Below are 12,983 nucleotides of genomic sequence, written 5' to 3'. Positions count from 1 at the left end.
GAACATAAGAAATTGCCATGCTGGGTCAGACCAAGGGTCCATCAAGCCCAGCATCCTGTTTCGAACAGAGGCCAAACCAGGCCACAAGAACCTGGCAATTACCCAAACACCAAGAGTGGCTTTTTAAAAACCCGAAGCAATGATATCATCAGGGGCTGCGAGGCTTTTCCTGCTGCGGTCCCTTTAAATTGTGAGCAGAGGCACACGTGCACACCTAGGATGGCAACGCACTGCATCAGAAAATGTTGGTGACATTTCAGGCCGCACAGGAAGCAGGAGCGGGATCGGTGGCATCTCACCACCGCTTGAAACAAGCGTCGTCAGCGGTGGTACACAGACGGCATCACAAGGTGGCAAAAGGAGCAGAGCCAGCATCTGGCCAGCAGTGGTGAGTGAAGCTGCTCATGGGGCCCTCCCGTGAGTGGTATCGCAACATCAAGGATTTTTTTGTTTCATAGAAGACCCTTGGGACTTTTTTTCTTGCAGTGTCAATTTAAAGACAGTAGACCATGATTTGTGGAAATGTCATTTTGGCTCGCCACCCTCCTACCTAGCTTGCCCCCCCTCTTGATGTCCCTCTAATATTTCTGTATAGGATTGCCACTGATTTGTGCCTCCCTGCCTACACCTTGAAGGCCCTACAGTTCCTTCAAAATGCCACAGCGCGTCTTACCACCAGCATCCATATCTGCTAACATAGAGTATTGCACCACGTTACGTTGATTCCCAATCCAATGGTCAGTGAAATTTAAGACTGCTAGCATGGTAACATAATCTTCTCCAGCTCATTTCTTTTCCCTGGGCCAGTGCACTTTTGAAAGTGTAAACTCCCACAAGAAATTATGTTTTCTTTACTAGGGCATGTTAGACATTCCACTCATACAAACTGCTCGTCTAGAGGAGACACGAGAGCAAGAATCCTGGGTAACGGCTCCTGAATTTTGCAACTCGCTCCATATCAAACTGCGACTTGAGACTGACACAAAAAAATGTAAAGCTGAGCTGAAGACCTATCTTCTCAGACTCGCATTTATGTAGACATGCTGATATATGTTTCTTTGATGTTATGCTTAACTACACGCATTTTAGAACATGATTATATATGTACTTATTTATTTATTTATTTATTTATTTTTAATTTTTATATACCGAAGTTCTTGTGGGAATTACAAATCACTCCGGTTTACATAAAACGATGAACTGCCCAACAGCGGAAGGGGGCTTTACATATAACTGTAGAACATAAGGAACAATAAAACCGGATGTCAATTTAACATAGTAATAATAAATATAATATAATATGTACATACAATTTAACTATTTAACGTAGTGGTGATGACCTGTCAAATCTACTATATAGATACAATAAGAATAATATAGTGAACTTATGGACTCAAAAATTGATTGTGCAGTTGTGGAGTCCTGATAGTAGGAATTGGTGAGGTGTCAATAATTTAGGGATACCTAGTATTTAGGAAGTCCTCCTGTCTAAGTATCATTGAGAATCTGGGAATGCTTGTTGGAAAAGCCAGGTCTTCAGTCTTTTTTTGAACTCTTGATGACTGGGTTCTAGTCTTAGATCTGGGGGGAGCGCGTTCCACTGGTGGGGTCCTGCTGAAGATAATGCTCGTTTGCTCAATGCTGATTTTACTTGTGGGACATGCAGTGTTCCTTTGTATGCGCTTCTAATTGGTCTAGAAGATGTATGCGGTTGAAGTTGAGTGCTTAGCATGATAGGAGCCAGATTGTATATTGCTTTGTGTACTATTGTGAGTATCTTATAGAGTATCCTATGTTTGATGGGAAGCCAATGTAAGTTACGAAGGATTGGGGTGATATGGTCTTTTTTGTTAGAACTTGTGAGGATTCTAGCAGCGGAATTCTGTACCATCTGTAATGGTTTGATGGTGTTGAAGGGTAGACCTAGCAGAAGGGAGTTGCAATAGTCGAGCTTTGATAGTATGATGGATTGCAGTACGAGCCTGAAGTCCGAGAAGTAGAGGAGGGGTTTAAGTTTGTTAAGGACTTGCAGTTTGTAAAAGCAGTCCTTAGTGGTAGTGTTTACGAACTTTTTTAGGTTTAGATGGTTGTCTAGCCAGGCTCCAAGGTCTCTGACGTCGGGTGAGAACTTGCTATTTGAGTTAGGAGGAGAGAGGTTTGATGAGATTGTAAGGGGATCCTGGGAGACAATGAGCATTTCGGTTTTGTTGTCATTCAATACTAGGTTGAGGTTTGAGAGAATGTTTTTAATCGGCTGTAGGCATTCGTTCCAGTATGTGATGGTTTTTTGAAGGTTTTTTGATTTACTATTTTTGTTGATGTACTATTTTAAATCGCTCAAAGCCCTGTGCACCAGGCGAGCCATAAATTTTGTTTAAGTATAATTAGAATAGTGATTGCACCATGGTATCTGTTCACCACTCAGCAGAAACAAGCCTTCTGACCTACATTTCCTCCAACAGGATTTTTGGTGTCCAATGGAAGAACCTTGCCAAGTTCACCATATTCCATCTTTGTGTTGTTTTGTAGCTCTTTTTAAAAGCAGCACGCGTGTGTCCATGTGCGCCCAGTTCCCAGGGCATGCACATGGACGCGCCAATTTTATAACATGTACGTGCTGGCATGCGCATGCTATAAAAATCCTTTGGCCGTGCGCACATGCACGCCGGATTCTAAAATCTGCGCACGCAGCAGGGGATGAATTTTAGTAAATTACACGCAGCGACACAATCGGGCCTTCCCAGTTCCCCCCCCCCCCCCCCCCAGTCCGCTCCAATTAAGGAGCGGACTAGGAGGGAATTTTCCTATCCCTAACCCTACCCTTCCTACCTCTTCCCCTCTCCACCCCTAACTTAACCATCCCCAATTTTTTTGTTTTTTTACTTACTGCTCTGTTGGAGCAGAAGCAACTTCCACGTGCCGGCTGGATAATGGCGCGTGCTTCCCCGGGACAGCAGCTAATGGACGCTGTTCTGGCTGGCCTCCGTCCCACCCCACCCCACCCCCACCCATCCCTTTTTCAGGGCCTGGCACTTGTGCGCTTATCGAGACTTACACGCATGGCCGTGCCCGTTTGAAAATGCACGCAGCACGAGCAGGGCCTGGCCATGCGTGAGTCTAGATTTTTACGCATGCAGCCCTTTGAAAATTCGCCCAAATGTGCTAATTGGTGGTTATTTAACCATGTTCCAGATATTTACCAAATTACTGCAAAGCATGGGATGAAGAACTTTTAGGCACCAAATTTATAATCTGGTGCGTATTTAATATTTTATGAAATGCTGAAATTAGACTCTTCCTGTTCTTTAAGATAAATACAATGTTTTCTAAGGGAGCTTTTTCCTTCAGTTTGAACTGCCTTCTTTCTCATTATACATATGGTGCAAGTCAGTTCTGTGTATTAAGAACATAAGAAATTGCCATGCTGGGTCAGACCAAGGGTCCATCAAGCCCAGCATCCTGTTTCCAACAGAGGCCAAACCAGGCCACAAGATCCTGGCAATTATCCAAACACTAAGAAGATCCCATGCTACTGATGCAATTAATAGCAGTGGCTATTCCCTAAGTAAACTTGATTAATAGCAGTTAATGGACTTCTCCTCCAAGAACTTATCCAAACCTTTTTTGAATCCAGCTACACTAACTGCACTAACCACATCCTCTGGCAACAAATTCCAGAGCTTTATTGTGTGTTGAGTGAAAAAGAATTTTCTCTGATTAGTCTTAAATGTGCTACTTGCTAACTTCATGGAATGCCCCCTAGTCCTTCTATTATTCGAAAGTGTAAATAACCAAGTCACATCTACTCGTTCAAGACCTCTCATGATCTTAAAGACCTCTATCATATCCCCCCTCAGCCGTCTCTTCTCCAAGCTGAACAGCCCTAACCTCTTCAGCCTTTCCTCATAGGGGAGCTGTTCCATCTCCTTTATCATTTTGGTAGCCCTTCTCTATACCTTCTCCATCACAACTATATCTTTTTTGAGATGTGGCGACCAGAATTGTACACAGTATTCAAGGTGTGGTCTCACCATGGAGCGATATAGAGGCATTATGACATTTTCCGTTTTATTAACCATTCTCTTCCTAATAATTCCTAACATTCTGTTTGCTTTTTTGACTGCTGCAGCACACTGAGCCGACGATTTTAAAGTATTATCCACTATGATGCCTAAATCTTTTTCCTGGGTGGTAGCTCCTAATATAGAACCTAACATCGTGTAACTACAGCAAGGGTTATTTTTCCCTATATGCAACACCTTGCACTTGTCCACATTAAATTTCATCTGCCATTTGGATGCCCAATCTTCCAGTCTTACAAGGTCCTCCTGTAATGTATCACAGTCTGCTTGTGATTTAATTACTCTGAATAATTTTGTATCATCCGCAAATTTGATAACGTCACTTGTCATATTCCTTTCCAGATCATTTATATATATATTGAAAAGCACCGGTCCAAGTACAGATCCCTGAGGCACTCCACTGTTTACCCTTTTCCACTGAGAAAATTGACCATTTAATCCTACTCTCTGTTTCCTGTCTTTTAACCAGTTTGTAATCCACGAAAGGACATCGCCTCCTATCCCATGACTTTTTAGGTTTCGTAGAAGCCTCTCATGAGGGACTTTGTCAAACGCCTTCTGAAAATCCAAATACACTATATCTACCGGTTCACCTTTATCCATGTGTTTATTAACCCCTTCAAAAAAATGAAGCAGATTTGTTAGGCAAGACTTCCCTTGGGTAAATCTGTGTTGACTGTGTTCCATTAAATCATGTCTTTCTATATGCTCTACGATCTTGAGAATAGTTTCCACTATTTTTCCCGGCACTGAAGTTAGGGTCACTGGTCTATAGTTACCCGGATCACCCCTGGAGCCTTTTTTAAATATTGGGGTTACATTGGCCACCCTCCAGTCTTGAGGTACAATGGATGATTTTAGTAAAGGTTACAAATTTTAACTAATAGATCAGAAATTTCATTTTTTAGTTTCTTCAGTACCCTAGGATGCATACCATCTGGTCCAGGTGATTTGCTACTCTTTAGTTTGTCAATCTGGCCTACTACATCTTCCAGGTTCACAGTGATTTCATTCAGTTCGTCTGACTCATCACCCCTAAAAACCATCTACGGAACTAGTATCTCCCCAACATCCTCATTAGTAAACACGGAAGCAAAGAATTCATTTAGTTTTTCTGCAATGGCCTTATCTTCCCTAAGAGCCGCTTTAACCCCTCGATCATCTAATGGTCCAACCGACTCCCTCACAGGTTTCTTGCTTTGGATATATTTTAAAAAGTTTTTATTATGAGTTTTTGCCTCTATGGCCAACTTCATTTCAAATTCTCTCTTCACCTGTCTTATCAACGTTAACTTGGCAATGCTTATGTTTTATCCTATTTTCTTCAGATGGATCCTTCTTCCATTTTTTGAAGGATTTCTTTTGGCTAAAATAGCCTCTTTCATCTCACCTTTTAACCATGACAGTAATTGTTTTGCCTTCCTTCCACCTTTCTTAATGCGCAGAATACATATGGACTGCGCCTCTAGGATTGTATTTTTAAACAATGTCCAAGCCTGTTGAACACTTTTAACCTTTGTAGCTGCACCTTTCAGTTTTTTTCTATTTTCCTCAGTTTATCAAAGTTTCCCTTTTGAAAGTTTAGTGTTAGAGCTGTAGATTTACTTATTGTCCCCCTTCCAGTTATTAGTTTAAATTTGATCATGTTATGATCACTGTTGCCAAGTGGTTCCACCACCGTTACCTCTCTCACCAAATCCTGCGTTCCACTAAGAATTAAATCTAAATTAGCTCCCTCTCTCATTTTGGTTCCTGAACCAATTGCTCCATGAAGCAATCATTTATTACATCCAGGAACTTTATGTCTCTAGGAAGTCCTGATGTTACATTTACCCAGTCAATATTGGGGTAATTGAAATCTCCCATTATTATTGCACTCTCTTAATCTCATACCGTTTTAAAATCTTTCAAACTGCATTCATATAAGGCTGTTCCATGAGCTGAGTCCCTTCTTTTCCATTCCAAAAATACCCTTGAGCAGGTGAGCACAAAGGATTTGACGGCAATAACAATTGATGTACATGACTCTACTTTATGATCATGGAAACAGCGAGGTCCATCTCTCTGAATTTACTAAAGATTGCTGCTTTAACAGCAGAGTAGGGGATTTGCACGGTAATATCTCTGGGGCTGGCATCCAAGGAGGCTTTATTTCACTCATTTCTGTAAAAGAGAGTTGTCTTGTGCTCTGTGGAGGTCATTGACCTTTTCCTTCAGGTCTGATACATTCTGTGATACATTTTTTACTGTATGACCCATAGATCTTGTTTTTAGGCCATTGATAATTTCCTTTATGTACTGTCATGATTGGAGCATTGTCAGCTTTAGATGTGTCACTTGCCTAAGAATCTGCGGCCCCCATGCTATCTGTGTTGAAGGCTCAAACTCTTCAGTTCCTCTTCTCTCCTCCAGAAATAGCTTATTAGCTCTGCTTTTTTTCTTTTTGTTTTCCACTTCAGCTAGATCTTCTGATTAAAGACCACTACTTCTATGTACTTTTGGGGTGGAAGAATCTAGTTTGATTGAATAGACTAATGGAGCTCCAGCCGAGGTATCTGAGTCCTAAGAATTGCAACAGAACTAAACAATACAGGCAACATTAAAGCACAGTATAGCAGGCTTTATTAACTATTTGCTTTAATGCATGGACACACAAATGAGGAGAACAGTTCTGAGCTTGCTGCAATTCAAAAATAAAGTAGATACCAATACAACATCTTTCTTCTTTTAAATACTGGGATGCAGAATAGGTGACACAGCACAGCACTCTAGTGTGCAAGAGACAAGGCTCCAATGATCAGTGCCATTAACCTTATTAGAAACAGTGGAATGGCAGAAAAACTCCCATGTGGTAAGAAATACCCCACAAAACACCACTAGAGTATATGCAGAACAAATGTCTTCCTCCAGGAGATTTTGTACAATTACTAAGAAATTACAGAAAATTGTCATAATAATTAGAGAGATGTATTGACGCCCATCTCTGGCACATTTCCTTGCATTAGGACTGAAACCATCACATGATTTCCTCCTCATGACTGGGCATCTCCAGTGAGAACAGATTGCCTGAAGTTTTGAGAGTACAAAATAAGAAAGCTGCCAGAGACAAAGACAACCAGAAAAGAAACTGTGAGGCAGCACCCCTAGTTTTCCTCTATTTACCTTTGCAGGACCGGGCTAGGCACCTGGTCCACCTTAAATGCCTTAAGGAGAGTATGCTCTATGGGCGGGATTCTGCGAGGCAGGTGGGGCTCAGAGGGTGTAACCAGAGCCTGGGGAATAAGAGCTGGGATCCAGGTGAGGATAACCAGACCAAGCCTGAGGTCTCTGGGAGGAAAGCAGCTCCTGTATGCAACACTGACCAAACCTTTGAGCTGAAATGAAGCACCACACTTTAAGGAAAGAGTGTACACTGACTGAGGAGAAGACAGTCTATGGTTGTGCTTGTGTGAAGTTATAATAAACAGTTACTGTTTTGAAAGCTGGAGTCAATCTAGAAACCAAAAAACATTTAGATTGAAAGGCAAAAATAAGAAAAAGTCAGAACATTTCAGAAAAGACTGGATCATGCAACTTTGTTGTGCTTATATTTTACCCATTCTCCTAGTAAGAGTAGGGGATGTGGTTGGGTGTATTGGGGATTTCTAATTATTATTATTCTCAAAGTCATAGCTAGCCATAGGTGCCAGTGCCCTGAAGGCACCGTAATGCTGTGTCAGCCCATGGGCCCAGAAATTGTCGGAATGAAGGGAAGGCAGGAGAAGAAAGAGGAGCATCTGCCCTGAGTATTATGCCTCTTTCCCCATGGGACCAAAACCAAAATACTCTGCCTCCACCCCAGCCTCCTGATCCAGCTCATGTGGTACTGAAGAATCTGCAGCCATCATCAGAGCCAAAAATGTGAGTCAGCTGCTGGTGCTCTTTCCCTACTATGACCCAGCACAAGCCAGAAGAGTGCAGCTGGCAACTTTCCTTCCCTCTCAATCTGTTCAAAGTGCAAGATACCGTCTGAATCACACAGAGCATCCTAGAAAGCTAAAATGCGCTTCATGGTTCAAACTGCTTCACAGATTGTGAACCATATGGGAGGAAGGGAAAGACACCAGCTCTGCTCTTTTTCCAGTTTGGGCTGGGCCATAGGGAGAGAGGGAGAGCAGTACCAAGAGCATTCAGGGGAGTGCAGAGACGGGGGTTGGGAGGGAGAAGAACAAACCTTGGGCAGTAGGGTGCGGAGGGGGGACTGGGGGTTAGGAGGGGGAAGTGCAGAACCTAAGGCAAAGCAGGGCTAGAAGTTAGGAGGGGGGAGAGTAGCACCTAGGGATTTGGACTGGGGGAGAGTGGGGATGGTATTGGGGTGGGTGTGAAGGGATAGCAACAATTGGGAGATCAGTAGCAGCTGAGGAATTGGGTGGAGACTGAGGTGAGCTGGTATTAGTGGAACTAGGGTGAGAGTCTAGAGGATGTGAGGCTGGGAACTGGGATGATGTGTGGAATAGGGAGCAAGTAGTGTGAGTAGGGACAATGATGTGCAGATAGGGTGTGTTAGTGGTGATGGTGAGGAATGGGCAAGAAGTGATGTGAAGGAATGGGAAGGTGCTGATAGGCAGTGAAAAAGGAATGGGGTGAGAGCGAATTAAAATGGGGGGGTGAGGAGGGAGTGAAAGAGGAGAAATGGGAAAATAGGTAGGGGTAAGAGACAAAAGAAAGGTACTAGAGCCAAGAGAGCGGGAAAGTAACAAGGAGGTTTTAGCAGGTGAGGGAATGAGGATTGGGAAGGAGTAAGTGCAGAGGGTGGAAATGGGGGACTACAGCCTGGGTAATATACAGAGGGATTAACAGAAAGCTGGGGAGGGAGAGCAAACAGAAGTGGAATGGGAGGACTGAGCAGGAGGTTGGAGAGAGAAGGAAGGATAGGCTGGGACAGGGCAGAAAAAGTGGGAAATAGAGAGCTGGTAGGCAGGTGAGAAATGAAAATAGGAAGATTATGGACTGGGAGGAGTAATGGGGTATGAAATGTTTCAAGAGTAGGATGGGACGTGAGGAAAGGTGCAGGAGAAAAGATCTAAAGAAATGGAAAGGAGGCAGAAGTATGGAGATGGGAATAGGAGCACTTGAAGTGGCAGAAAGGAGATTGCAGTGTGATAAGGACAAGGGAGTCAGATTGCTTGTGATCAGTGAGGGGGAGAAGGAGGGCTGAGAAGGGCAATGAAGGTTAGAGTTAGAAAAGTGAAAAGTAGGAGTAACATCTAGCTAAGTGTGAATGGAGAGGCAGAGAAATGAGATGAAAAGAAAGTAGAAAATGTCAAAGACATAGGGGAGAAAGAAATTCAAAGAAAAGAAACAGAAAAGGAAAAGGAGACCCTGGAAAAGGAGTGGAGAAAATAAAGAAGACAGAAAAAAATATAATTAGAAAAAATAAAATGTCCAGATAGCAAAGGTACAAAACATTTTATTTTACATTTATTGACTGAAATTTGTCAACTTTGGGGAATAGCATCTCTGCCATCTTTGTAATTTACACAGTACGGGAGGAAATGTATTTCTCTTTCACTTTTTCCAGTGTTGCACTGCATGTCAATTCAGACTTCTTGGAGTTCCCAGTTCAGATATTGTCTATATATATCTGTATCTAATTTGTGGTCCCTTGTTCTGTATTTAGTGATGATATGTCTCGGTACTGTATGTGTGACCATGGTGTGGCATTTTGCTAGTGTGTTGTTTCTGTGTAGGGATCTGCAGCAGCCTAGCTTGCTCTGTTTTCCCAATTGGAGGTATAATATTGGTGTAATATTTGTATGACTTTCCATAGGTTGGGTTGTTGCTGTTTGAGTTCTGGGAGTCAGTGCTGCTTTGTATGGCAGGTTTGCTATACTTAAGGCTGTATTTTAAAAGGCCTGTGCACGTGGCCGGCCTTGCGGGTGCCGCACAAATTTTCAAAGGGCCCGGCCACATGTGTAAACACTAGTATGAATGAATCATTCCCGAAATAGATGAGAGGTGGGTAGTTCATCGGGGCCTCATATATTAAATGCCCAGTAGCTAGGCTAATGAAAGCTTATTGTAGCGCAAGCTTTACTTTATTTATAATCATTGGTCCCGATGAGCTAATTTTATAAAGGACACTATCAATATAGCTGTCCCGATGCACCTGAAATCTCAAGTTGTACTGTAAAGTTGTACTTAACTTGCAACTTTCAATTCAATGTCCGGCATCAGAATCGCAGTGCTGATGGTATGAGTGGTAAAAGTGGTGAAGTCCGACTTTGTTCCGACACGTCGTGTTTCGGAGGAAACCTCCTTCCTCAGGGGGTCGGGTGCCGCTGTTACCTTCTTCTATTGCTGCCTGAAGATGCTTGACATTACTGCGAATAAAGAAAGTACAAGAGACCGGTGCGCACTAAGTCCCACCACAGAAGCGAGATGACAGTGTGAATTGAAAGAACACTTACTGTATGCAACATATTGACTTGAATAGCTGCGCTGAAAAGCGTCTCTGTGTGATCCTGTAAGTGAAACAGTGCATAATAAAAGACACCAAAGTTGAAAAGTATTTTCAAGGAAGGGGGGGTCTTATGCCCATATATATTATTACCTTCTTGAAGCATAGTCTATCGCTGGCCGTGAGTAAACTATCGGCAGCAAGAGACTCTGGAGACGCTGACCTTTAAGAGAGCAAAAAAGGCGCCAAACTTGTGAGTGTATCCAAATTTTTATGCCTTGTAGTCCACTAAATCCAGTTACAAATAGATCAACGTGGATTACAAAACAACACTCATAAGCACATCAAAACAGTACTTTACATTACTTCCAGAAACATGATGTAATAAAAGGCACAGTGCTGCTGATTTTCAACAGTAGGCACATAATTTAGATTCCCAAATCTGGCCATCTAGGTGCTATCCCTGCACCCAGACCCAGTGATCCCGTCCCCTTTCCTCCCATTGAGACCCCAATACAGTAAGGCCTGCCTTCCCCCCATCCAGCCACAAAGCCCTCTTGCCCACCACCTGATATCATAAAGATCCTCAGGTGGTTTCCTCCTCCCCAGGGCTGGTGCAAGGGTATTAGGTGCCCTAGGTGAACCTTCTGCCTTGCGACTCCCCCCCCCCCCCGTCCCTCCCCAGCCCCTGTCCCGGCCCTGACTCCTACCTCATTCATTGAGACGCCGCCCATGGCCTGCCAAGAATCTACTCTCCTCTGCTGTGAGCGGGATAGGCTCCACTCACAGCCCCACATGGCTGCTTTTCAGCACTCCCTAATGGTTGGCGCCGTAGGTAACAGCCTAATTCGTCTAATGGGACGCACCGGCCCTGCTCCTCCCTCACCAGGACACTCGGGGTCTTGCCATCCCTCTGGAATATCACTCACATTGCCAGAGGATCTTCAGTCTTCACGGGCTGGAGGAATGCGGGTTTATGTACCAAGACTGGCTGAGTGACCTAGTTAGACAGCTAGATTTTGGCCTCCTAAATTTAAGTGAATTTTCAGCCAAACTTTAGGCACCTAGGTTTAGCTAAAAATTCATCTAAATGTAGACAACCAAAATTTGGCTGCCTAGCTGAGACACTCATCCGTGGCCGAAAATTGGCCCATACGTATTTAAACTTAATATCTACAGCTTACCTAAAATGCCTTAGCTGGCTTTTTAATGAGAAAGGAACAGGGTATTTATCTAGGCATGGTTTAGCAGTTACAGTAATGAGCAGAGAACTGTGGAGACCAGGGTTCTTCTCCCACTGATACTCCTTGTGATCTTGGCAAGTCACTTTATCATCCATTGTCTCAGGCTGAGGTACCCATTTAAAGGTGAATTTTAAAAGCGATATGCACAGCCAAACCAAGAGATGCATGCGTATGTATCCCTTAAGTGCTCCCAGTCGATTGTACAAAGCTGCCACATCTGCGCACAAGTACCGATGTGCAAAAAAAGGGGCAGAACGTGAGTGGGTGGGGGCCAAAAGATTTCCGCATACGTAACAACACGCATGGGTTCGCATCCAGGTCCATTTCAGAGCAAAATTACCTCTGCTATAGATGGGGTGTTAAGTCTGAATAATACTATTTTTAGCCTTATATGAACTGCCTGAGGGGTCTGGCTCAACTGGGGGGAGTGCAGACAAAAGAAACAGGGCAGGGTCTTGAGGACAAAGCTATAGACTGGGCAAACTGGTGGGTTGACTGGTTATACTGGTTATTTCCTGCACACGTGCATGTTATAAATATTCCTTTTCTGTACTTTTTTAAAAGTTAAAAAAAAAGAAAAAAAACCGCTGCCGGCCGCTTTGAGGATCAACGCCGATATGCTCAGCGTCGGTTTTCATAATCGGCCGGCTGCATTAGGAAAACAGACGCCAATAAATTCGGTGTCATTTTTCACAACTGCAGTCCACTGGTTATGAAAACCAATGCCGAGTTTATTGGACCGCTGGTAACCGCGGGGTCGCGTTAGCAAGGAGGCGCTAAGGTCACACAAGCGACCCTAGCGCCTCCTTGCTAACGCGACCCCCTCATTTGTTTATTGCATGGCGCCTCCCTTGCGGGCACCATGCACGCATTAAGAAAGCGGGCGCTGAAAAGTCAGCGCCCGCTTTCCGCATTTAATATTGCATTGGCCCCACTGATTGTAAGGTCTTCTAAGCAGGGACTTACTGTACTTGAATCCTATTAATGTTATAAGCTACCTTGAGTATTACTGAGACTGAAAGGCTATAAAATAATAATAATAAATAAGAGTTGCAAAACATACTAAACCCATGCTAGAGCACAGAGAAAAACCTTGAGTATGCAGACTTTTTTTTTGTCACTGATCTGTCCCCTTAAACAAGCTTTCACTTGAATGTTAATTGGCACATTTACCCCATAATGAAATGCATCCTGCCAGCAAGAAGTAATTGTGATGCA

The 12,983-nt window shown here is 43.4% G+C and overlaps 1 long non-coding RNA gene across 1 annotated transcript in view; it reads left to right on the top strand.

Annotated features, from left to right (window-relative positions):
- Positions 1-10,961, top strand: part of LOC115100910 — a 41,336-nt gene extending 30,375 nt beyond the window's left edge. The window contains exon 3 of the long non-coding RNA XR_003859207.1: positions 10,299-10,961. This is a non-coding gene — a long non-coding RNA (uncharacterized LOC115100910). The remainder of the gene's footprint in view (positions 1-10,298) is intronic.
- Positions 10,962-12,983: the final 2,022 nt, after the last annotated feature.

Source organism: Rhinatrema bivittatum, chromosome 11, assembly GCF_901001135.1.
Source record: "Rhinatrema bivittatum chromosome 11, aRhiBiv1.1, whole genome shotgun sequence".
NCBI lineage: Eukaryota > Metazoa > Chordata > Amphibia > Gymnophiona > Rhinatrematidae > Rhinatrema > Rhinatrema bivittatum.
This window is presented reverse-complemented; position numbering and strand designations above follow the sequence as displayed.